The 27363-nt window shown below is 50.3% G+C and overlaps 1 pseudogene; it reads left to right on the top strand.

Annotated features, from left to right (window-relative positions):
• Nucleotides 1-17183, top strand: part of LOC144785316 (forkhead box protein F1-B-like) — a 123549-nt pseudogene extending 106366 nt beyond the window's left edge.
• Nucleotides 17184-27363: the final 10180 nt, after the last annotated feature.

The following is a 27363-nucleotide window of genomic DNA, read 5'->3' as shown; positions in this document are numbered from 1 at the left end:
CTACAGACCTTTGTTGGGTGCAGGTGAATAGCTGGGTCCGGGGTGCTCTGGTGGGGATTGTCGGTATTTCTTGGAGTTTGGCTGCAGTTGGGAGGAGCCTGGTAGCCGACTATACGGCATATCAGCATTGGAAGCACATATGTTCTGTCCGTCCTATTCTGTGGGAGTTTGGCTGTCCTGTGGGAGATAAGAAATCCTGGAAGATTTACAAGTATACATGCAGAGGACCACAGGGCAGTCATTCAGTTCATATAAAACACTGAATTAGGAATTGGTACGTCAACAGTCTTCCATACTGTGCTCCTCTAACTGGGCTTTGAGATGTGTGGTTGACTCGTGTGAGATGTTCTGCTGGTGTGTTGTGTTGTACGTCCGTGTCTGGCGATTCTTGGTGGCAGTGCTACGGCCTTGAGGTGGAGGGGTCTCCGGATAGCGAGAGGATGCGCTGGGTGTCGTCTGAGTTGGATATGATGTTCAGTCCATGGGCTCTGATGATGTTGGCCAGGGGAGTCATGTAGGTGTTGAACAGTGTAGGGCTGAGGAACGTGGCTTGAGGAATGCCACAGGTGATGTTTTAACCGCATGCGTGCGGCGGCTTTTTCCGCTGTACGCTGCGTTTTTTAAAAACGCGCGTTACAAGACGAGCTCAGCTCGTCATCAGCGTGCGAGCGGCACAACTCATGAGCAGGGAAGGGGTTAAGGTTCAAAGGTGAACAGAGGCAGGCAGATTCTCTTGTTTCTTCCGGTGAGGAAGGAGGCGATCCTTCTGAGGACGTCTACTTGGATTCCAATGTGGTGAGGCCTCTGGGTAAGGGTGGGGTGGAATACGGTGTTGAACGCTGCCGAAAGGTCAAGTAGGATCACGGCCGCCATTTCTCCCCAGTCCAGGAGGGTTCTGATGTCGTCGGTGGCAGCGAGGAGGGTAGTTTTGGTGCTGTGGTTGGAGCGGAATCCAGATTGAGAGCAGTCCAGAAGGTTGTTATTCTCCAGGTGTCCCCTGAGTTGATGGTTGTTGGCTTTCTCAATGACTTTGGAGGGGAAAGGGGAGCAGAGAGATGGGATGGTAGTTCTTGAGTTTGCTGGGTTAGTGGAGGGTTCCTTGAAAAAGGGCTTGACTGATGCATGTTTCTAGTCTTCGGGAAAGGTAGCCGAGGTGATGGATGCGTTGCAGGTGGTGGTGAGCTCATCTCTGATTATCCTGCCCGATGTTGAATAAGTGGTGCAGGCAGGGGTACGTGGGAGCTCCAGAGTTGACGTATATCATGACGGCAGTAGTGTCTTGTGTGGTGAGCTGGTCCCAGGTGGTCAGGGGTTGCCTCAGAGGATACGAGGTCGCTGAGAGTGTCAGCAGCGGTGGGATGGAGTTCAACGTTTTACCTAGACAATTTATTTTTTGTAGGACAATCTGCAAGTTCCTCAGACTTTCAGCGAATGGTGGACAGTTTTAAGGAGCTCACGGGTGGTGTGCGGATTCCCTTGTCAGAAAAACAAAACAGTGGGGACAAGCACAGAACAGACATTTTTGGGCAACAAGATTGCTGCAGTAAAGATGGAGGGAAGGATGCCGGCTGATGAGAAAGAGGCTATGGAGGACTTAATTGATAGGATGCTGGTGAAGAAGAAAATGTTGTTGCGAGAAGTGCCAGTGTTATTACGGCATTTGAACTTCGCTTGTAGAGTAGTTTGGGTGGCGAGGACGTTTTGTGGGCGGTTGGGCTTGGCATTGTCGGCCTGTCTTTACCATAGAGTGAGATGGAAGTGAAAGAGCACTTAAGAATGGGGTGTTCCTTTTTGGGCTATATGCAAGAAAAGCTAATGCACCACCCGTAAGTTGAATGTATTATAAAGTAAAAATTATTTTCCAAAGTTATCTTCTATTTTTGGTTGCTCCTTGGGGTGACGGTTCCATCCTGGGTAAACGTCTTCTGCATGAATCAGTGGTTTGTGCTTCCAAGCGAGCGTGGTCGCATCCCCCTAAGGGCACTCCGACTAGGTATCCAATGTACTTTCAAAAAGGTTAATGAATTCAATTCTTATTTTTCATTCAAAATATTGCTTTATTCTTTTTCATTTTTCATTGATTTCAATCATTAATCCATTTCCAAGCATCAATTTACATCAAAGACGCTTTTCTTATGTCTGAAACCCTCCAATGCATTTCGAGCATGGAATGCTCTTCATCAGGGAGATCAATCTAGAAATTAATTCAAATCATAATGCATTTCAATGGCATATTCCTGACAAGTTTGGACGAAGAAACGTGCTGGAGGATCCACATTTTTCAGGTGCAGCAGGAGGGTTGGGGTTTGGACTATATTGGCAAGGACATTGGTGTGTAGAACAGTGGTCAAAGGAGCGGCCACATGGGGTAGGATTTTTGCATTTTTGGAGTTCTTTCCACTGGCAATGGACGTATTGGTGTGGGGCAAGCAATGTTTTCAACAAGAAGATGCTGTTTCATGTAGATTACATAGCTGTGGCAAACAGTGTGAACAAGCAATCTGCAAGAAATACCTAGCTGCTGAAATTATTGAGGGGTTTTGCATTTATGGGCCTGACATGTAACAAAGTGTTTTGAGCCCACCACATACCCGGGATCATAGCAGACACTGGGCCCGATTCACCGAACTAACTTAAGACAAAATCCTAAACTTACTACTTTTGGTATTCACAGAGGTTAGGATTTTGTCTTAATTTTGTCTTAAGACAGACTTAAGACAAAATCCTAACTTAAGTCTGTCTTAAGTCTGTCTTAAGACAAACTTAAGACAAAATTCTAACTTCTGTGAATACCAAAAGTAGTAAGTTTAGGATTTTGTCTTAAGTTAGTTCTGTGAATCGGCCCCACTGTCTCGTTCTTAGTGGTCGAGGTTCTGTGGTCCTGCTTTGGGAGCAAATAGAGGCAAATAGAGACAATACACAGATGCCGGAAGATCTGTGGTAGATCGGTGTAAGAGGGTGTTGCACTTGGTAGCGGTGTCCCTGGCCAAGTATACTAGGCGCGCATACGGGCAAGCCTGGAGAGAGAATTTGGAGTCGGGAGCAGAGGAGAGAAACTGAGAAGAGGAACAGTGGTTGAAAAAGGAGGACGTGATACCCTTCATCAGGGGTACGATTGAGAAAGGATGATATAAGGAAATGATCAGGTATTGCATTTATGGATAAGTTGTTGTAGGGCTATGCGTCCACTACAGATGAATCGGGACGCTACTACTTGATGGTTGGACAAGGGAAAAACAGAACAGAGAGGATGAGGAAAACGTTAAGTTGACCAACTTATTGCCAGGTGTTAATATGTTGCCCAGAGTTGGAAGCAATGAAGAAGAATATGTGTTATTTTCATGTGTAATGAGTTGTACATTTTTGGGGGGTTTTCGGGAGTCAGAATTGCTGGGAAAGTGGCAGGTAGGAGGTTTGTGTGGGCCTGAGGTGTAGATGACCAGTGATGGTTTGAAGTTGTACAAAAGGGGGTGGTAATGGACGGAGCATCTGAACCAATCAAACACTCACACCCAGTCAACAGATCTGGGTTTAATCCATCGCCGTTCTTTAGCCCACTCTGCCACCCCAGTTCAGACATGGCCATATGCAAATCAGTCTGACCCTGTGCCTCATGGGAACAGTCCAGCCCGAACTGCCAAGCCATGCCTTCCCTGGACCGGAAACAAGTTTCCGAGGACCGGTTTCTGGCATTTCAGCCGTCTTCAGCCCGGCTTGCTTGAATCCAGTGGCAAAGTGAGCAAGGGACTCACGTCTGAGCATACCCTGCCACACCTATGGCGAAAAAAGCGGTACAAAAGGGGGTGGTGATGGACGGAAGATCTGAACCAATCAAACACTCACACCCAGTCAACAGATCTGGGTTTAATCCATCGCCGTTCTTTAGCCCACTCTGCCACCCCAGTTCAGACATGGCCATATGCAAATCAGTCTGACCCTGTGCCTCATGGGAACAGTCCAGCCCGAACTGCCAAGCCATGCCTTCCCTGGACCGGAAACAAGTTTCCGAGGACCGGTTTCTGGCATTTCAGCCGTCTTCAGCCCGGCTTGCTTGAATCCAGTGGCAAAGTGAGCAAGGGACTCACGTCTGAGCATACCCTGCCAACTTATGGCAAAAAAAGTGGTACAAAAGGGAGTGGTGATGGACGGAGCATCTGAACTGTAGGAAGGGGGAGTCTCTGGTTGGCGCAGTGCAGCACTGGCGACAAACAGGGCCTCTCTCTTCCTCGTCAGGGCTGAGGGTTACCTCTAAGAACAACCTCTGCTTACCCTCTAGGTAGTGTGGCGCAAGCAGTCTAGGCTAATCTCTGGGGCACATAGGGTTAAACATTTGCAATATCATACCACCACAACCAACCCACCACACAATGACACCAAACTGTTTTGTAGTAAAAAAATATATTCTCTTTATATATTTTTAAAATCAGGCTTGTAAATACAGTTTGTTACTTTAAAGGATTGCGAGGTTCCAGTTACTCTTATTTATGTTGCCACAGTTCTTTTTAGTAATGTACAAGTCTTTATATGCACTTCTGAATGTTTTCTCACTTCCTTGTAGTTCAAAAATGGAGATTTCTCTGTTAAGGCGCTTTTGTTATAAATCTCCTAATTTCACAGTTCTCTCAGTGTTCTTTCCTTTCAAAGAGAAAGCCTCTCTCTGTTCTGGGGCTTTGGGACCCTCCTCGGCCTTCGGAGCGCCTTGCAGCGCCTCTCCTGCCTTTAAGGGTGAAACTGACTCGGCCCCTACCAACTCTCACGCATCTCGCGGTAGGCTTGGAATGGACACCAGAGAGGGCCTCGAAGAAACCCTGGGCCTTTTCCAGAGGTGGGGGCTGAGCTCGGAGCAGAGCAGCAAGCAGGCGATCAGAGGAGCCTCTGGGGCCAAGGCACCTTCAGGAATGCTTTCTTTCAGGACTTGTCAGTGCAGAGGGGTCCCTTCTGACAGCGGAGGATCTCCGAGGCAAGGCACCCTTCACAGTGCGGTGCGGCCTCTCCTGGGGGGGCAGAGCAAGGCAGGGCATACAATTGGGAGCACACAGCGCGGGCTAATATGCTGCTTGCTTAGCACACAATACCTTCGTGTCCTTTTCAGCTTCGGTGCGGCCGATGCCAGGCAGACGTCCCTGTTGTGGTGCCTTCCAGGAGGGTGACGTGGCACGGAGACCACAGGAGCACTAACCTCGAGGTTGGCGGTGTTCAGGGGACACAGGCTTACAGGCAGGGGCTGCGTCTTGGGTTCGCCTGGAGAGGGGTGCAGCGGATTGCGAGGGTCTCTGCAGGGCTCTTTCCTCCCGATGGGCACACGTACTGAAGTCCGTCTCCTCTTCACTTTCCACAGCGCGGGGGCAGCAGAAGGTGGTGATCGGACCGGACAGGTCCTCTGCTTTGCGTTGTCTCTTCCGGTCGGGGAGGCAGTCACGGGGCTGGGGTCAGACAGGCTGACCTTTGCGGTGCGAGCTGCGACGGCAGGAAATTACGGTGCTTGGCAGGACAGGGGTTAGCACAGGTCCTTTAGGGCGGTGATGCAGAGTCGACAATACACAGCAGCTGTTCCTCTTCCAGACGGGGGTAGCGCCCACTGTTCCTGGGGCGCTGGTCAGGGGGCAAGTTCAGCAGCAAGCCCTTGGAGATCTTTCAGCAGAGTTTGGCACAAGTTGAATAAAAGCAAAGTCTTTCCGTCTTTCTTCTCCTGCTCTCCTTCAGCAGCAAGGCACCCACCACAGGCCAGTCTCTTGGGGTCAGAGTCAGTACTTCTCCATGCAGCTTCCAGGGTCCTTCTCTTCAGGCAGAGCTTCTTCTTTGCGCAAACTGGATCTAATTTACAAGGAGCAGGGCTCCTTCTTTTATACCCAGTTTCTTTTGTTCTAGCAAGCCAGGGGGGCCTCTGCATAACTGCTCCAGTCTCTGAGTACTTGTTGTGGGTACTTCTGGCTTCTGTATTCAGTGTGAGTGCAGGCACATCAGCCGCTCCCCAGGGGGGCGGAGCCGGCATTGTGAGGGCAGGAGTGGCCTGAGCACTTTGTTGACAAGCTTCGGTCCTTCCTGGGCCAGGTGCAGGCTGAGTCATCAGTCGCTCCCCAGGAGGGCGGAGCCAGCATTGTGGAGGCAGAGCACAGCCTGATGCATCATTCAGGGGAAACTCCCACCACCCACTAAGGTGTCATCTGGCTATTCACTACCTGTCAACTCCCAGCCCTGTCACTCACACACACCAGACAGTCAGATCCACATCCAAGCAGAGGCGGGCTGAAATGGTTAGGCAAGCAAATGCTAACTTTCTAAAAGTAGCATTTGCAAACACAGGATATTAAAATAAACTTTACTAAAAGAAGTATTTTATTATTCTGAGTTCAGGCATACTAAACATGAATTTCTACCATGTTCCCTGAGCCTGCTGGGATTATAGAGTGTAATAATTCCAGCAGCCCATCTGGCCTAGAAGGGAACAGGTAGCCTTACAATAGTGAAAAACGACTTTGGTAGTAATTCACTATTAGAACATGCCACACACATCAGGGCATGTTCTACCTTACACTACAATGCACCCTGCCCTCAGGCCTACCATAGGGGTGACTAATATGAAGTTAAGGGAAGGTTCAGGGGCTGGCAAGTGTGTGCACTTGCCCAGCTAGCATGACAGTACCAGACTGCACGCAGGTTCTGCAATGGCAGACCCTAGACACATTTTAAGGCTGCTTCTGTGGGTGGCGCAACCAGCGCTGCAGGCCCACTAGCAGTGTTGGCATTCACAAGCCCTGGCACTCCTGGTGCACTTTACTAGGGACTAACAGTAAATCCAATGAACCAATCATGGACATCAATCATATGTACACTTTACAACAGGGAGAGCATATGCACTTTAGCACTGGTCAGCAGTGGCAAAGTGCCCAGAGTCATTAAACCAACAAAAACAGGTCAGAGAGAGTATTGGAGGAAGGCAAAAAGTTTAGGGATGACCCTGCCAAGAGGCCCAGGTCCAACATGAACCAATCAAACACTCACTGGTTTGAAGTTATACATGGGAAGGACAAAAACAGATAAAAGAGGACGAGGAAGTATTGTGCAGCTCTGGTGTGCTTAGAAAGTAGATGCTGTCCTGTGTACTGGTTCCAGTGGTTGCAGGAGCAAGTGTAGGAAAGAGAAGGGGAGGTTTTCAGGCATCAGAAGGGGTCCAAGGCGACTGCGTTCCAGTTGTTGTCTGTGTTGCGCAAGCCTTTAAACAGTTTGAACCTGCCTTTGAAGGATTATGAGACACACTCATTTCAGACAGAGGAAGTGTTGGACATGGCACTTCTTAGGGGAAATGAACCCAAACTTTTAGCTTTTTCCTCCTAGTCTTTGCTGACTCTCCATATGAGCTTAGGAATCTGGGCACCTTCCCCCTCTACTGCAGAGGGAAGGTGTGCACGCGCCGGGCAGGAAGCGCGTACGTGATGGGTTCAGGTGCCGTACCTCAGTGCACCCCATAAACAGGTACACCACATACCCGGGTCGGGTAAGGCACTGGCTAGTAGTAGGATGTCACACTTGGGGGCCGATTAAGATGTCATCAGGAAAGGCTCTGAATGGCATTCGGATTCTGCGAATCCGAATCGGGACCTATGTTCCTGACCTAATTGGTCACCCTTCCTGACGTCCGAGAATGATGTAAGGAAGCTGTCCGGGCTGTCCGAATCGGTTCCAAACAGGATTCAGGCAGCCCGCGTCATTCAGAGCCGAATCGTACAACCCAATGGGGACGGTTTCCGAACGAGAGAGTACGATGACCGATTCGGTTAGCCGTTCGAATCCGTTTGGCCGAGACGAAACAGCTGTGGAAATTGGACTTTACCCTTGGGCTTCTGGATGGGGTCTATGGGGGTATCCAAGGGACTCTCCTTCCCAACCATGCACAGTGTGGCAGGCAAAATGGGGTACCCACCACATGGTGCAAGATTTTCCCCACCCACCCACTTTTTTCAATGGGAGCCTGTATTATTTTACATACAAAAAAACATATTGCATTTAATTTTTAAATATAACACAATACATATAAAAAGTATCTTCAAAAATATTAATTAATACATTTAATTCATAAAATAAGTTAAGTTATACTTTCCTCCCACTATATACCCCTATAAATCCCACAACATAAACCTAAAATAAAAAAATGCTAACACAATTAACTTCATTTATTATCAATTATATTATTCATATTGATTAATAATTAGTTACTATGAAATATCTTACAACCATGTACACCCATTAATCCCACAGCCCACTCATAATTTTTTTTTTAACTTACACTATTAACATGATTAATGATCAATTACATAATTAACATGAATTAACAACTGATTGACGATTAAAATTAAAATAAATAACTTTCCAACCTCTAACCCTATAACTCCACAACCCATATATAAAAATTACATCAAAAACATTATTTACAAAATTAACATAATTACCAATTAAATAATAAATATTAATTAACAGTTTAAAAAAATGAATTACACAATTACCAAAATTAATTATTATGTATTATTTAAATGAGTAATATTTATTAAAAACATAAACATTCATTTGTTATAATTAAATGATTTCCCACCATTTACCCCTATAAACCCACAACCTGCCACGGTGCCAAAAATAATAAAAATTACTTCAATATACATTTATTAACTACTAAAAAATTTACAAATATTAAAAAACAAACCATATTTAAACCAAAAAACGATAATATATACATACATATAAAATATATAACAAAATACACAACAAAAAATAAAAATTAACATTACTTACCTTAAAATCGATATTCTTGACAACAATAGTCTTGCACATATTTCCATGCCATTATATTTTTCACTCAATATTAATGTCAGTAGATATTTTTTACTTAATATTCCGTCTCAACACCAAAGTGTGCTTTCCAAGGGCCCGTCGGTGGGTCTCCTGTTCTCTTGGGGTTCTTAGGGGCAGCAAAGATCTCCCATGAGGGACCGACACCATCTACCTGACATCTGGAGAGCGGGCACTCTCAAGTGCCCACATCGGCTACCAAATCCCAACGAGTAGCGAGGTCTGAGCCTGGAACTAACAACTTATTATCAAAGGTGTGTGGTTCCTGTATTGCAGGAACCCTAACACTCATAAGCATCTAGTTGGCGGTGGGCGGATTCACTGGTTGCGGGATCCACGGTGACCCGATTCTTCGATTGTGCCGCATCTCTCTCGTGGACACGCTAATTGCATGCTCATTGCGTGCAATGTCCAATTCACAGGGTGCGACCCTTGAAGGTGGGGGTGTACCCACAGTGGTACCTCATTCTATCTCATGTGGCTCTGTTGAACTTGTGCCTGTGACCGAATTGGTCTGGTCCAACCTGGTCGTCATTCACCAGATGTGGTGCCTCCTTTCCGGGGAGGTACAGAATTTGCAACTCTTTGTTGTGTGTGACCGGAAATTGCCTGGTGCAACCCATATCAATATGCACAGGTCACAGTGCCTCATTTCCACGGAGGTAAGGAACTTGCAACTCATCGTGTATGAGATCTGAAGTGGCTTGTACGCCTCATACCAAGGCGCACCAGACCCTGTGCTCGGATTGCCTGGGCACGACCCTGATCATCGTGTACCTTTCGGGTGACTCATCCTATCGAGAGCCTCCTCTGTGTTACTCCCTATTCATCGGTTGTTCACTTTGTGATCCTCATCGCTGCAGACTAACAGCCCTCTTCCCACCTGCCCCTCCTGAAGACATCTTGGCGCCAGGTAGCAGCAAGAGAGATTGACTAGGGTGAAGGAACGCTTCTGAGACAGTTGGTCAAGAGACTGCGTGACTCCATTGTGTTTTGAGACCTGCGGGAAGACTACCTGCGTGGCTGCTGAACTCCCCATTTTTACATCTACCCCCTAATTAAAACGTGTTACATATTCCCACCTGCTTCCCGAGGGCCAAGACTAAGGGGCTTACTAGCAGTGCTGGGACCGGCCGTCAGACGTGCAGCGGTCCCTCACCGCTAATTAGGATGTGAACGCTACCCTGGCGGTCGTATTCCGCAATTTTGACATTGCCGCGGGTGCTGCTCGCAATGCCAAAGTGCCATGTTGTGCATTGCCATGCACAACGTGGCAGGCATCGTGCAGTGCCTGCCACCTTGTGCATGGCAATGTAGGGGGGTACCATAGGTAACCACCAAATGCAGCCCCCCACCACCCCGGGGGCCCGCTATGTGCCCCCAAAGCAATTCCCCACCAGCCTTTTGCCGCCATGGAAAGGCCATTAAAAACACACATACTAATATGGATGGCGGTGCCTGCTAGGCACCACCATTATATTAAGGCCCAAGTCCGCCCAGCTGGCAATTGGAACGATTGCAGACCGGCGGAAAAGCGGCGGACACACTTTGCATCCGCCGCGATAGCCCCCGCCATTATAATATGGCGTGGGGGACAATTTGGGTTGGGATGGCGGGCGGATCGCCACTGCCGGGCAGGCGGTGGCGATCCACACGCCATCCTAATCACCCCCCTAGTGACTTCGGCTGTGCACAGCCTAGTGTCCGGGAGGCGGGGCTGGTTATCTTCCATCCGGGGTATAGGACAATCGGGGTGAACTAGAGGGTTGAGGGAGGCTGGGGCCACCGAGTCTGCAGAGTGTTATCCATTAACCTGCTGGGTACCAGTGGCACCACATTAGGGTGCTGAGTGCACGTGTGCAGGAGCTTTCTGTACGGACTTGTACTGGATACCTGTTGCACCATGTAGCAGCGCGGAGGGAGTGTGTGCGAGTGAAAATGATAGTTTGAGAACCGACTGTGATTCATGACACTGGTCAGAGATGTTGATTTATACATTGATTTCCTGCCAAAAGCGCAATACATTTGACATTGGATTTACCCGCATGACTTCGGCCCGCTGTGGTGCTAAAAATTTTTCTTGTTTTGTGTATATATATATTTTTTATATTGTTGTGGCCGGTGGTGTACAATATAACTGTGTTGGACTGTGTTATCAATATTGCCAGGGTGGGCCTGAGGTGGACAGCGTGTCGCACTGCATAAGAGAGCTCTCTCTGTGGGGGAGGGGAAACATCCTTTACAACGCAACTGTTACAACGCACTACCATTACGACGCAACCATTACAACGCAAGTCATTACAACGACTTGCGCTGAGGGGCGCTCTAGGATAGGGAATAGTTTTAATTTACTATCCAACACCTTCCCTACTATCCACGGGGACTGAAGTTGGAATAGTAAATTAAACTATTCACTATCCAGCACCCCCCAACGCAAGTCGTTGTAACAACTTGCGTTGTAAAACTTGCGTTGTAAAGGCATGCGTTGTAATAGCATGCATTGTAACATCATACATCGGGGGGGAGGGGTTAGATTAGGAATTGCCCCCAATGGGCATTCCATTTATATCATAACAATACGAGTGGGACTAGTACTGCTAGTAATGTTACCAAATGAGTTTTATGCCCAAAAGTACCTAATGTTTATGTTATAAAGATTGCCTATGTGTGTGTTGAATGCAAACATTTTTACATACATCCTGTGTGAAGTCTCCTTTGTGACGCTCTGTGTATTTATCGTGACAGACTGCTGTGCCATTGCTTTACACATTGCCTCTGAATTAAAGCCTGGCTGCTCAGTGCCAAGCTACCCAAGAGTGAGCACAGGTTATACAGCGCGTGTAATCACCCACCCTTGACGGGAGTGGTAGTTTCTGCCTGGCTGAGGGCATCCCTTCAGCCAACCATAAAGTGCTGCCTACAACAGGGGGCAACAGAGAGGAACAGGTTGGGTTTGGGCAAAGACAAAATAATGCAATTGGGGAGGTGGTCATTGGACTTCAATAGGCGATATATGCAGTAGGTGGAAATGCAAAGTGTGTATCGTCTAATTGTTATGTTGTTGTTTCTTAGGTCTGTTCGGGGTCCGACGAGATGACCATCTGGATTGTGGGACACTCGTTTGTGAAATGGGCATAGAGACAAGTGAGAGTGAGAAGACGAGGGATGGATTTGGGTCTGGGGAGCATATGCTGTAGGTGCGTTCTCAAGGAAAAGAGTGTATGTTATGGCAGGCCCTGTTGCCTCAGGGCGACATGAAGCTGAGGGTGATGGTTGTCCTAACATTTTAGCTATTCACTTAGGGGAGAATAACCTTGTGCAAGACAAAGGGTTGGCATTGATGGAAGCCAGGAAGGAGTACTTGAGACAGGTAAAGTGATTATGGGCCTGAACACATGTGCTGTGGACCGAGTTGAGGAGAGAGTAGAGAGTGGGGCAAAGAGGTCTGCTGCCAGAGTCAATGGGAGAAAGAAATTGAGTAGAGAGCTGCGGAAAGTTTGTAGGGATGAGGGAGAGGATGGCATTGCTCACTCAGAGTTAACGTTTGAGGTGTTGAAGTTTTTCAGGGCGATGGAGTACATCTGTCAATCTTTATTTGATGGGGAACATGCATTACGACGCGGTGTTTACACCGCACTACCATTACAATGCTGGTTTTACAACACAAGTCGTTACCACGACTTGCGCTGGAGGACGCTCTAGACTAAGGAATAGTAGATTTACTATTCCAGCACCTTCCCTACTGTACGTAGGCTGGTGTTGGAATAGTAAATCTTACTATTCCTAAGTCCAGCACCCGACAGCGCAAGTCGTGGTAACGACTTGCATTGTAAAACCAGCATTTTAATGGTAGTGCGGTGTAAACACTGCGTTGTATTGACATACAACCTTATTTGATACAGTTACGAGAGACGTGGCCAGTAGCCTTAGGCGTCAAGTTATGGTAGGCAGGAGTCTGGTTGGTAGGCAGTACCCCGTTACAAAGTTACAGTGGATTACCTTTGCAGGTAAGGGGGCAGAAAAACTCTTGAGGGGAGTTTTTCTACGTGGGGGTTTGCTGAGATGTTGCCATAGGTGAGAATCGGTGTTATTGTTGTTGGGGTAAGGTCAAACCGTTTGAAAGGGAGGGTGAGAGTAAGTGGACGCTTGCAGAAGGCAGGAAGTTAAAGGTTTACAGTTTTAGCAACTATGGGTCCATTACGATGGCGGGCGGACAAAGTCCGCCCGCCACCGTAACGGAATACGGGACCGTCCGCCAGGGGTGCGGCGGTCCTGCACCTGCAATTAGGATGCCAAGGTGGCATCTCCCATTCCAAGCATTGTGGCGGGCGGTGCTCACAGCACCGCCCGCCACAATGCTGGGAACGCACCCCCCACACCCCCAACATCTCCATGCACCCCCCACCCGCCCAACATCCCCAACATCCCACTACGGGCCCCCAACAGCGAAGACCACATGTATTTCCATGGCGGCGTTGCCGGCATGGAAAGGCTAATCTCCGCCCTCATCATAATATGGATGGCGGTGTCTTACAGACACCGCCACCATATTGTGGCAGTTTTCCGACCGGCGGACGGTCTTTCCGTCCGCCGCGGACCCCCCAGCCATCCTAATGTGGCGGGGGGTGAATCATGGACGGAAGGCGGGTGGATCGCCCCCGCCGGGCCAGCGGTGGTGATCCGCCCGCCATCCTAATGGGCCCCTAAGTTAGCTCAGGATGTAGAGTAGGATAACAGTGACCGGCATTTGAGGTGGAGCTATTGGTGGTGGGAGACAATTGGGGGGGGGGGGGGGGGGGCGTAGGCCAATGTGGTAGGCAGCGAAGGACGTATAGCGAGGGTCATGGTTTTGTAAGGCATGTTGCCTAGTGATATATATGGATTTCTGATGTGCACCTGTTTTATTAAAGTGGCCTTTTACACACCTACATCACGCCAGTGGTCCCTATAGCCCAACACGTGTCGGAACCAGTAGGAAGGCTCTGCGTTGGGTGCGGAAGGGGTGACAGCATGCCCAAAAGCGTTTCAGAGTCTAGAGACAGCTCAAAACATGCCCGCGAGGACAACCGGGGCGAGAGGAGGTAAAGGAACAACGCCCTGCGCAGTATTGATCGGAGCAGCGCAGAGCGAGAGCTTCTTTCCCGCCGCTTCCAGGGCTGCCCAGGGGCGCGCGTCCCCGCGGAGCGAGGCAGCCATTAAGAAGAACATTTGACAAAGTCTGTGGGAATTCATCAATCACCGCGCGGGCTGGACTTGCGGCAGCACATTTGTATGCACCTTAATTATAACAGCGCGACTGCCAAGAGAACTGAGAGGAACAACGGCTTCCTCGGCGTGTAAATGTGCTGGCAGCCGGGCCTGAGCAGACACTGAAACTGACACAAAATGGCGGCACTTCCGGGGGCGTGGCCTGACCCCGGATCTTACGCTTGCCTTAGTCTTGTCTCAACCATGGAGGAGGAGCCTCAATTGTCTGGGTTAAGTCTCTTGCCAGCTGCCCCGCAGGGCAAAAATAATACATCAGATAATTCAGAGCGCAGCAGTGAAAAGGGATTCTTGTCACTGGTAGGTATGTGGCATTGACAACCATCAGAAACCACTGCAAAGCCTGCAGAAATAGCCCGAGGCCTTCCTATCCACTTCTATATCACTTTGGATTCTTTACAGCGAATTTGCAAAATTCTGAAATGAAAACAGCGAATTATTTATCGGGGCTGAAGATGAATTAGATTGTGATGTGCTACCATTTTTGTTAATATCGCTTTTCAGATAAAACAAATGCTAGAACTGTTGTGTGCAGGAAGGTGGTGAGTACTCTTCAGTACTATCAGGGCCGCTGGGTTTAAAACCACAATACAAAAGGGGGTGGTGATGGACGGAGCATCTGAACCAATCACACCCAGTCAACAGATCTGGGTTTAATCCATCACCGCACTTTAGCCCACTCTGCCACCCCAGTTCAGACATGGCCATATGCAAATCAGTCTGACCCTGTGCCTCATGGGAACAGTCCAGCCCGAACTGCCAAGCCATGCCTTCCCTGGACCGGAAACAAGCTTCCTAGGACCGGTTTCTGGCATCTCAGCCCTCTTCAGCCAGGCTTGCTTGAATCCAGTGGCAAAGTGAGCAAGGGACTCACGTCTGAGCATACCCTGCCAACTTATGGCAAACAAAGCAGTACAAAAGGGGGTGGTAATGGACAGAGCATCTGAACCAATCAAACACTCACACCCAGTCAACAGATCTGGGTTTAATCCATCACCGTTCTTTAGCCCACTCTGCTGCTAGCACTGTTTGTATGCAGGAAGGTGGTGAGTACTCTTCGGTACAATCAGGGATGCTGGGTTACGTCAACTTTTTTAATTGATACACCTTCCACCACATGCTGTACAGTTTGCTGCTTTCAATAACAACATTTTGTTACTTCCTCACACGATCGGAAAGTTACAAAAATAGCAACGCAGGTGGGACAACATGGCCAAAGTCAGGTTACAAAAAGGAAATCGGTCGACTTTCGGCAGAGAATTTCTGCTTTCAGGTATTACTTGGGTACTAATGGGGTGGGACCTTTGCCCAAATACTACTAATGTCCCAAGTTGACGGACCGTGGAAGCACTTGTGTCCTCAGAGTGAAAATAATCCTTTTAGCACGAGCAAGAATGTCAAAAGATCAGTAGTCCACTTACCTCCAGTTCCATACTGAGACTGTCTCCAGAGACACCAAGCATTTGCTCTCCGGTGTCTTTGTAGCATTCGAGTCTCGGTAACGACGCCAAAACCTCCTGTGATTCTGAGCAAATCACCTAGGGTCAGATGTAGGTAATCTCGATTTACCTACTCTTAAATACCGAATCATAGTGATTCGGTATTTAAGAGTAGGTAAATGGGATGTAGGTAATTTCTCTTTTTAAATTACCGAATCGGTAAGATTCGGTAATTACCGAATCGGTATTTACCGATTCAGTAATTGCCATTCATTCCTATGGGCCTGGAGGCCCATAGGAATGAATGTCAATTACCGAATCGGTAAATACCGATTCGGTAATTGGGGGAAACATTGAAGGGTGGCAGGGTGTCACTTTGACACCCTGTTGCACCCCTCAATCGTGTGTGGGTGCACATGTTGCAGACATACATGCCCTAAGGGCATGATGATAGTTGATAGCAACTCGGGGTGGGCGGTGAACTCCACTTCGCTGGCGGAGTTCGCAGAGTTTTGTTACTCTGTGTTGCGCTTGGAGCGTGGAGTTCAGTAAAACTACACCACCGCTGGCAGAGTGGAGTTTACTGACACCCTAACCTAAGGGTCGAGACCCACATCAGACGCACAGTGGTGACCCACATACACCCAATGATGGCCGAGATCCAGCAGCCCCATGTCCCCTGCCCCTGACAAGCAAGCACCTAGGAGGGCCGGCCCCTGCCCTGGAGAGCGCCTCGTCTACGCCACCAAGGCGAAGAAGAGCAGAGACGACATATGGCGGCCCAAGAAGCCACCCTACTCGTACATTGCGCTGATCGCCATGGCCATCCACAGCTCGCCCAGCAAGCGGCTGACGCCAAGCTCGATCTACCAGTTCCTGCAGCGCAGTGCCGCTTCCCTTTTTCTGCGACTCCTACCAGGGATGGAAGAACTCAGTGCATCGCAACCAGTCACTCAACAAGTGCTTCATCAAGCTGTCCAAGGCCAGCCCGGCAAGGGCTACTGCTGGGCCATCGACCTGGCCTCCGAGGTCATGTTTGAGGAGGGTTCCTCCTGCCAGTGGCCTTGCGGCTTCCGTTGCAAGTTGCTGGCACTCATGCCTACGTAGAGCATGATAACTGGCCTGGGCTTCAACCACATCCTGGACTCATACAGCTTTCAGGGCTCAGCAGGCGGAATGGCCTGAGCCCCCAACGGCCTGAGGCTGGACGGCGGCATGAGCATGATGACCGGCCACCTGCCCGGCAACGTGGATGGCATGGACCTGGAGTTTGCACTCGTTGTCCCACCTCACCTCCAACGGGGGGCACTCCAACATGGGGGGATGCACGGTGGCCGCGGGCACGCCTACTCCCACCATGGCTTCCCATAGCTCACACAGAGGGGTGATGGAGCCCCATCCTGTCTACTCCAGCTCAGCCTCTACCGGCGGACTGGTTGGGGGCCTCCCTACATCAAGCAGCAGCCTCTGTTCCCCTACAACTCCGGGAGCAACCCCCTGCCATCCAGTCTGTTATCATTACACCCCTTGGAGGAGCCCTACCTGTGCCAGAGCAGCCACAGCACGGCAGACTTGCACGGTACGATACCCAACCTATGGCAATCTGTGCTGCCCCCACTTCCTAATACCAGGCAGTAGTGTCCCCTTGCACAGTTCTCGGTGCCACCCACATTAAGCCAACATGCGCTACCTCCACGTACTGTCACGCAGTGATACCCCATCACTATACCACTGTGTGACTTCCACCTTATGCCAAGTTATTACATCCGTCTTTCCTTCCATGCCGCCAGGTGGCACAGTTAAATTTTATATACGAGTGCATGGCGCAAGAGTATGTCCCTATGTTATTACTCATTTATTGGTTCCCTTCCGAAAATTACTGGCAGGTGATTCCATCCAGTAATGGGTCCTTTGAATTGATGCTTGTGGTGTGACGTGATTGTTAGATTTGGGGGTCTCTAGTTGGCACAGGTAGGTACTTGTGACAAATAGGGACCTTGCCTCTAGTCAGGGTAAGGGGGGACACTCCTAAAATAACCCCTGCTCACCCCCTTGGTAGCTTGGCACGAGCAGACAGGCTTATCTCAGAGGCAGTGTGCAAAGCATTTGTGACCACATACAGTAACCCAGTGACAACACTACAGATGGACACCACACAAGTTTTTATATAAAAAATAAGTACACTTTATATAGATTTACCAAAAGACCATAAATGACAAAAATACACAATACTGTTACTTTAAGATGGTAGTTTTAGCTTAGTTCAGTTCAGTTCTTAAGATGCAACACTTTGTATCAATGTACCTTACGATGCGTTGCGCTTCCACAACAAGTAATGTTGCAGCGATGGAAATGCGGCAAAGTTCCGGTGCAAAGAAATAAAGACGTGAAGATCTTCCAGATGCGGCATGCTTCTCTGGGGATGCGAGAAGTTCTTGGTTCAATGCGTGGTCTGTAGCAGCGACACCCTTGTTCAGAGATGCAACGGTAACAGCTTCAGCTGCGACACTCCTTTCCCACGTTTGAGTGAAGCTTCCGCATGATGCGACAACTACAGCGGCGACTTCCTTGTTTAGAAATGCGACGGCAGCAGCTCCGATGGCGACGCGCTTCTCCTGGGATACGAGGTGCTTTCCTCGATGCAGTGCAATGCGACAATTCCAGCGGCGACACCCTTGTTCAGAAGAGCGACAGCAACACACTTCTTCCTCGTTGCGAGACCCTTCTCTCGATGCTGTGCAATACGACAGCTCCAGCGGCGACACCCTTGTTCACAAATGCAACGGCAGGCAGCAGCGACGGCGACACGCTTCCTCTTCATTGCGAGACACTTCTCTCAATGCGGTGCAGTGGACAGCTCCAGCTGCGACACCCTAGTTCAGAGATGCGACGGCAGCAGCAGCGACGGCCTCACGCTTCTTCCTCGTTGAGTCGCGCTTCCAGCTCCTTGCGACACGCAGTCCCTCAGAAGGCCCAAAAACAGCAGCAGGCACTTCCAAAGAAATCTGGGGAGCTGTGGGGTGAAGTCTGTTTTCCCCGAGACTTCAGCAGGAGGCAAGCTCTTTTCCAAGCCCTTGGAGATCCTTCACAAGTTGAAAGTAAAGCACACAAAGTTCTTTCTCCTCTCTTTGGCAGTCAGGCAACCACTGCAGGCCAATCCCCTAAGCAGCACTTCAGCTTAGGAATAGTCTCTCCTCAGTTTCTTCAGGTTTCTCTCCTCAGCAGAGGTTTCTTCTTGTAGTCCAAAAGTGATCTAATTTCTTGGGATCAGGGTCCCAATACTTATACCCTAAAATCCTTTGATCTCTGAAGGCAGAGGGGCCTTTGCCCAGTTCAAACCAGTTCTGGAGCACTCTGTTTACATGACTCCTTCTTCCCTTTCACAATGCAGGGCAGAAACATCATACACCCCACAGGAGGTGGAGTCAGCATTGTAGAGGGAAATCACAGCCCTGGAGCACTTTTTGACAGGATTCCGTCTCTTCTTTCACTGTGCAGGGCAGAGACATCAGCCGCACCCCAGGAGGTGGAGCCAGCATTGTGGAAGGCAGGTACAGCCCTATTAAAGGTTCAGGTGCAACTCCTCCCTCCCATCAAGATGCAGATCTCGCTATTCACCACTGGGCTGACTCATTCTGTCTCCTGGAATCCCCAGTCCTGTCACTCAAAAACACCAGACAAGGAATACACAACCTAGCAGAGGCAGTCTTGAATGGTTAGACAAGCAAATACCTACTTTCTAAAAGTGGTATTTTCAAACACAGAATTTTAAAACCAGCTTCACTAAAAGATGTATTTTATCATTCTGAGTTCAGGCATACTAAACTCGAATTTCGACCATGTTCTCTGAGTCAATTAGGATTATAACATGTAATAATATAACAGCCCATTGTGGCCAATGGAGAACAGGTAGCCTTGCAACAGTGAAAAACGAAAATGGCAGTAATTCACTATTAGGACATGCCACACACATCAGGGCTTGTCCTACCTTATTATACATACAATGCACCCTGCCCGTGGGCCTACCATAGAGGTGTCTGATATGAAGAAAACGGAAGGTATAGGGACTGGCAAGTGGGTGCACTTGCCCAGTCAGCATGACAGTATCAGACTGCACACAGGCTCTGCAATAGCAGACCTTAGACACATTTCTCAAGGCTGCTTCTGTGGGTGGCACAACCAGTGCTGCAGGCCCACCAGCAGCATTTGGATTTACAAGTCCTGGGCACTCCTGGTGCACTGTACTAGGGTCTGACAAATAAACCAAAAAGTCAATAATGGAATCACCAATTAATACATTCATTTACAGTAGGGAGCACTTGCACTGTGGCACTGGACAGAAGTGGCGCCATGCCCAAGGCATCTAACACCAGCAAAAACACATGAGGCACAGCACAAATGGAAGGGAGACCCACGCCAATGGTGCCAGGTCTAACAGTGGTCCACTGTACATCTTAAATAATGCATTGCCTTTGGGCAGAATGGATCTTTTTCGGCCTCCCTAGAACTCACCATATATTGGACTCTTTAGTCTAGTCCTTTGGAAGTCACTGACCTCAAACTTGACCTGTGGGACTCCCAGCTTGGCAGTCGCACTAGCCTCTCCATCCAAGAAGACTTGTTTGGCAGTGGTCTTTACTGCTGATGATACTGTTCTGATACTGTGCTGATGAGCTGGAGCCAGGTCTCCAGTTAAGAATTACTTTTCAGACCTGGAAAAAGGCTTTTAAACTGTAGGTTTTTTATTTTCTGTTGCAGAGAGGGAGCCATTAACATTGAGCAGTCTTCAGCTTAATACCTTGCCAACACAGTGCATACTAAAATAGCTGGCCAATAAATAGGGGTGGTAGAGCAACTCCGCCCACTCGCGGAGTTTTGCAGAATTTTACAGAGTTTTCCGGTAACTTTGCAAATTCCGTAGAGTACACCTCCGCGGGCCCTGCCCAGGCCTAGGCCTCGGCTGCTATTGAACATAAGACATAGGGCCCCGGTTCCAAGGGAAAAAGACACTCCAGGCTGTTGCCCCATGCCCACAATCTTTGGATGCCAGTGAGGAGGCAGGAAGAGGACGAGCAGAGTGGGTCACTTACACAGAGGTCAAGTTCCTTCAAGATACTGCACCTTCTTAGACTCTTGGTGACAGCTTCCCACCTTCTAACGCCATCTTGAATATATCCCCCCTCACCTTCTAACGCCATCTTGAATATATCCCTCCTCACCTTCTAACGCCATCTTGAATATATCCCTCCCCACCTTCTAACGCCATCTTGAATATATCCCTCCTCACCTTTTAATGCCATCTTGAATATATCCCTCCTCACCTTCTAACGCAATCTTGAATGTACCCCTTCTCACCTTCTAAAGCCATCTTGAATGTACCCCTCCTCACCTTTTAATGCCATCTTGAATATATCCCTCCCCACCTTCTAACGCCATCTTGAATGTACCCCTCCTCACCTTCTAACGCCATCTTGAATGTGCCCCTCTCCACCTTCTAACGCCATCTTGAATGTACCACTTCTCACCTTCTAACGCCATCTTGAATGTACGCCTCCTCACCTTCTAACACCATCTTGAATGTACCCCTCTCCCCCTTCCAACGCCATCTTGAATGTACCCCTCCCCACCTTCTAACGCCATCTTGAATGTACCCCTCTCTACCTTCTAACGCCAACTTGAATGTACCCCTCTCCATCTTCTTACGCCATCTTGAATGTACCCCTCTCCACCTTCTTACGCCAGCTTGAATGTACCCCTCTCCACCTTCTTACGCCAGCTTGAATGTACCCCTCTCCACCTTCTAACGCCATCTTGAATGTACCCCTCTCCCCCTTCTAACGCCATCTTGAATGTACCACTTCTCACCTTCTAACGCCATCTTGAATGTACGCCTCCTCACCTTCTAACACCATCTTGAATGTACCCCTCTCCACCTTCTAACGCCATCTTGAATGTACCCCTCTCCCCCTTCTAACGCCATCTTGAATGTACCACTTCTCACCTTCTAACGCCATCTTGAATGTACCCCTCTCCACCTTTTAACTCCATCTTGAATGTACCCCTCTCCACCTTCTAACTCCATCTTGAATGTACGCCTCCTCACCTTCTAACGCCATCTTGAATGTACCCCTCTCCACCTTTTAACTCCATCTTGAATGTACCCCTCTCCACCTTTTAACTCCATCTTGAATGTACCCCTCTCCACCTTCTAACTCCATCTTGAATGTACCCCTCTCCACCTTTTAACTCCATCTTGAATGTACGCCTCCTCACCTTCTAACGCCATCTTGAATGTACCCCTCTCCACCTTTTAACTCCATCTTGAATGTACCCCTCTCCACCTTCTAACTCCATCTTGAATGTACCCCTCCCCACCTTCTTACGCCATCTTGAATGTACCCCTCTCCACCTTCTTATGCCATCTTGAATGTACCCCTCCTCACCTTCTAACGCCATCTTGAATGTACCCCTCTCCACCTTCTAACGCCATCTTGAATGTACCCCTCCTCACCTTCTAACAACATCTTGAATGTACCCCTCCTCATCTTCTAACGCCATCTTGAATGTACCCCTCCTCACCTTCTAACGCCATCTTGAATGTACCCCTCTCCACCTTCTAACGCCATCTTGAATGTACCCCTCCTCACCTTCTAACAATATCTTGAATGTACCCCTCTCCTCCTTCTAACGCCATCTTGAATGTACCCCTCCCCACCTAACGCCATCTTGAATGTACCCCTCTCCATCTTCTAACGCCATCTTAAATGTACCCCTCTCCACCTTCTTACGCCAGCTTGAATGTACCCCTCTCCACCTTCTAACGCCATCTTGAATGTACCCCTCCTCATCTTCTAACACCATCTTGAATGTACCCCTCTCCACCTTCTAACGCCATCTTGAATGTACCCCTCCTCACCTTCTAACGTCATCTTGAATGTACACCTCTCCACCTTCTAACGCCATCTTGAATGTACCACTCCTCACCTTCTAACGCCATCTTGAAAATACCCCTCCCCACCTTCTAACGCCATCTTGAATGTACCCCTCCTCACCTTCTAACGCCATCTTGAATGTACCCCTCTCCTCCTTCTAACGCCATCTTGAATGTACCCCTCTCGACCTTCTAACGCCATCTTGAATGGACCCCTCCTCACCTTCTAACACCATCTTGAATGGACCCCCCTAACCTTCTAACACCATCTTGAATGGACCCCTCCTCACCTTCTAACACCATCTTGAATGTACCCCTCCTCACCTTCCAACACCATCTTGAATGTACCCCTCTCCACCTTCTAACACCATCTTGAATGTACCCCTCTCCACCTTCTAACACCATCTTGAATGTACCCCTCTCCGCCATCTTGAATGTACCCCTCCTCACCTTCTAACTCCATCTTGAATGTACCCCTTTCCACCTTCTAACGCCATCTTGAATGTACCCCTCTCCACCTTCTAACACCATCTTGAATGTACCCCTCTCCACCTTCTCACGAACCCCTCCCCACCTTCTAACGCCATCTTGAATATATCCCTCCTCACCTTATAACGTCATCTTGAATGTACCCCTCTCCATCTTCTAACGCCATCTTGAATGTAGCCCTCTCCATCTTCTAACGCCATCTTGAATATACCCCTCCCCACCTTCTAACGCCATCTTGAATGGACCCTTCAAGAGAAGAGAAGGGGTCAGCAGCAAGGAGAGAGACGCGCATCTTAGCATCCTGTGTAGGGGTTCACACGCTCCTACATTTTGAGAACACTACAAGGCAGTCGTTCTGCAGTGCTCTGCCCAGTTCAGCTGTGAGACTTCAAGGACGCTCCACGTGGTCACCCACATGGTTTCCAAAAGGTCCCACAAGGGTTTGGCAAAGATAAACCACTTAGTTTGTCCAGAGAAAGTGGACAAAGATGGGACAAGCCTTGGGCTGCATCCCTCAAGCGGCGTGGCCGTTACTAGTTGTTTAATTGCCTTAGTTTTCCAAACGCTGGAGGCGCTTAGAAACGGCCTCCACGTCGGGGTACAGCCAGTGCTTGAAATGGAAAGTTAGAAGTGTAGACACTCTGTACCAGAGTACCTGCTTGTTTCTGAGAAGTGCCAGTACTCTCCAATTAAAAGTATTGCATTTCTCTGGAGAAGTGCCGGTACTCTCCCTCTCAAAATAAAAAAGTGCTAGTACTCCGTACCGGACAGTACCGGCCATCGTAAACGGTCACCCAGGCCCTCGTCACCAGCCGACTGGACTACGGGAACGCCCTATATGCAGGAACCACCGCCAAACTTCAGAAACGACTTCAGCTCATACAGAACGCCTCGGCACGACTCATCCTTAACATCCCTCGCCACAGCCTCATAACTCCCCACCTGAGAAACCTGCACTGGCTCTCCGTCAACAAGAGGATCACGTTCAGGCTCCTCACCCACGCACACAAAGCGCACCACGACATGGGCCCCGAATACCTCAACAACCGCCTCTCGTCCTACACACCCACCTGCCAGCTCCGCTCTGCCAGCCTCGCCCTCGCCATCGTCCCACGGATCCGCAGATCCACAACCGGAGGAAGATTGTTCTCCTACCTGGCCGCCAAGACATGGAACTCCCTCCCCGCACACCTACGACTGACCCAGGACCATCTCACCTACAGGAGACACCTCAAGACCTGGCTATTCGAGCAGTAACAGCACCCCCCCCCCTCCCGTCAGCGCATTGAAACCCTCACGGGTGAGTAGCGCACTCTATAAATGTTCTGATTGATTGATTGATTGATTGGCCCATTTAAAGCACTGGTGTTGGACAGGCCTCGTGGCCGGGCCGTCCCCACCCGCACGACGGGGCCCGGACCCCGGCTCACCCTGAAACCCCCAGCAAGAGCTACCCCGGCAACCCCCCGAGGCAACCCACAACCCGACCACAACGGGACTCCAGCTCCTGAACACTCCCGTACCGGCTGGCCCTGGTCCCCGTCAGCACCATGGCCCTGGCCCAGCCGCCATCTTTGGACATTCCAGCACGAGGCCGCGTGGCCTCGACCCGACCCCAACCCTGGGCCTGGCCAGGCCCCGACATCGAAGCACCAACCTCCCCCCAGGAGGTAAAGAGACCACTTGGCAGGTCTATGGAAGAAGGAGTCGTCAACGACTCTCCTCCACCAGGTGTCGATCACCCCCGACCGCCCTGGGCGCTGGCTCCACCCCCCTGCTGGGTGTCTGGACTCCCTCACCCCGGACCTCCCGACTTCCAGGCGCAAGGGTCCAGACATCAAAGGGGACCAGACCTATAACTGGGGCAGCTCCAGACCAGGAAGGCAGTTGTATCCTGGAGTCGAGAGACACCGAGAAGAACTCATCCTTGACGGACTGCTGGCGCTGCCGCAGCCCTGCCCTGTGAATTCTTCGTCTTGGCCTGCTGGCGCTGCCGCGGCCCTTTTCAACGTGAACCATCATCTTGGCCTGCTGGCGCTGCCGTGGCCCTCTGCAACGTGAACCATCATCTTGGCCTGCTGGCGCTGCCGCGGCCCTCTGCAACGTGAACCATCATCTTGGCCTGCTGGCGCTGCCGCGGCCCTCTGCAACGTGAACCATCAGCTTGGCCTGCTGGCGCTGCCGCGGCCCTCTGCAACGTGAACCATCAGCTTGGCCTGCTGGCGCTGCCGCGGCCCGTAGCAACGTGAACTATCATCTTGGCCTGCTGGCGCTGCCGCGGCCTTCTGCAGCTTGAACCAACGCCTTGGCCTGCTGGCGCTGCCGCGGCCCCTTCGTTGTAGGCCTTCATCCTAGCCGGCCGGCGCTGCCGCGGCCCAACCTTGCAGACTCTTAAGCTCGAGGATTGTGAGCTTCCCTCTTGCCACCCCCCTGTACCGATCCGGTACCAAGACTGTCCCGCTACCCCCTTTTCCCTACAGAGACTAGAATTGAGGGGACCCTCGAGTCCTGCATCTCCTGTATCGCTGATAACCTTGTCACAAGAACCCTATATAAAGAGTGTTGTTCTCATCCTTGTGTGGTGCCTGTCTGTGGGGGGAAGTGACTTGTCTGTACGATCGCCGGAGACGGCCCTCATCGGACGCCTCTCCCCCAGTACTCGGCCGACCCTCCGGGTCCCCGTCTAACATTGGTGGCCAGCGGCGCGATCCGAACCAACGCATAATCGTACAGAGAGTAACTCGCCCCACGACACACAACCACCATGACGACAAAAGAGAGTGGAACAACGGAAAAATTCCAGATGGAAAAACTGGAAGAATACAACCACAGAGAACTGAAACAATTCTGCATAGAACTAGGCATTTCAACTACAGGACTAAGCACGAAAGATGACTTCAAACGAGCCCTAGAATCTTGGGCGGAGACGGGTACGACCATACCCCGAACACGAAGCCCCGAGACACCCGAAACGAGCCCCCCGCTGATGGAAGAAAGAAGATCGGGTCTCTCTCCAGAGGAGGTCCGAGAACGGGAGAAAAGCAGACTCCATGAATTGGAACTGGCGCGACTTCGCTTAGACGGAGAGCTCAAACTGGCGGAACAAAAAATAACGTTGGAACACTTACGGCTCCAAGAGGAGCGAGAAGAGAAACAAAGGCAGAGAGAGCTAGAAGAGAAGAAGCTAGCCTACGAACATGCGCGCAACCTCAAGGAACTAGAGATTCAGAAACAGAACAAAGAGCTCGGGGTCCCCGAGCGCACGAACACTCCTGCCACTACCGACCCCAAGGTCCACATCCCCAAAGATGTCATCAGGGAATACTACAAAAACGATGATATCCAGCAGTGGTTTAAAGCCTACGAGGTAGCCATGACCTCCCACCGGATTCCCAGGAGCGACTGGGGAGCCGGGTTATGGGGGAGGTTTGTCAACGAAGGACGAGACGCCCTGCTACAACTCCCGGACCATCTGATGACATCCTACGACCACATGAAAGCCGCCCTCCTCCCTCGATACGGACTCACCCCCGAGATGTACCGCCAGCGGTTCCGTGACTGCAAACGGATCCCGGGTACAACTTGGGTGGAGTACGTGAACTTCTTTAGCCGAGCCTTCGAGGGGTGGATCAAGGGCAGCAAAGTGACCACCTACGAGCAACTTTTTGACCTTATTGTGTGGGAGCACCTTTCTAACAACTGCTTCATCGAACTCAGGCAGCACCTCCTGGACAGTAAACTAACGGAACCTCGGCAACTCGCCGCCGAAGCTGACCGATGGGAAAGCACACGAGTTGGCCGAAACGGGCCCAACGAATCGCACAGAACTAACCAAGGGCCCCATCGCCCCCGTGGGGGAGGAGGAGGCCAGGGTCGGGGTAGAGACACCGGCCCGATGACTCCCACGGGCAACCCCCCGCCCCCGGCCGGCAGGGGGAGCCCCCCGATGCGACCTGGCTTCCGGGCCAACATTATTTGCCACCGATGCCAACGACCCGGCCACTACGCCAATGATCCCAACTGCCTAAAGAACCAGAACACTATACCCCGCCAGGTCGCTGCTGCCGCCCTGGGGAAAGAGCCAACCCCGGAAGACCAAGAAGAGTACGAGACCGACCAGCCTGAGTGGGAACCGGCCGCCATGTCCCTGGTTTGCTTAGGGGAAAGAGACATGATCCCTCGGGCCCCCCTTCCCGCCAACACGCAGAAGTACATCCAGTGGGTCAACATTAATGGCCGCCGGGCTGAAGCACTCCGCGACACCGGGGCCAGTGTAACCGTAGTCCGCTGTCATCTGGTGACCCCAGACCAAATCTTGCCGAACATTCTTTGCCCTGTCCGATCAGCCGACAACTCAGAAAGTCTGTGTCACATGGCCTACGTCCCCTTCGAATGGGG

Source organism: Lissotriton helveticus, chromosome 10, assembly GCF_964261635.1.
Source record: "Lissotriton helveticus chromosome 10, aLisHel1.1, whole genome shotgun sequence".
Classification (NCBI taxonomy): domain Eukaryota; kingdom Metazoa; phylum Chordata; class Amphibia; order Caudata; family Salamandridae; genus Lissotriton; species Lissotriton helveticus.
Note: the sequence above shows the minus strand (reverse complement) of the source record. Positions and strands in the feature narration are given on the sequence as shown.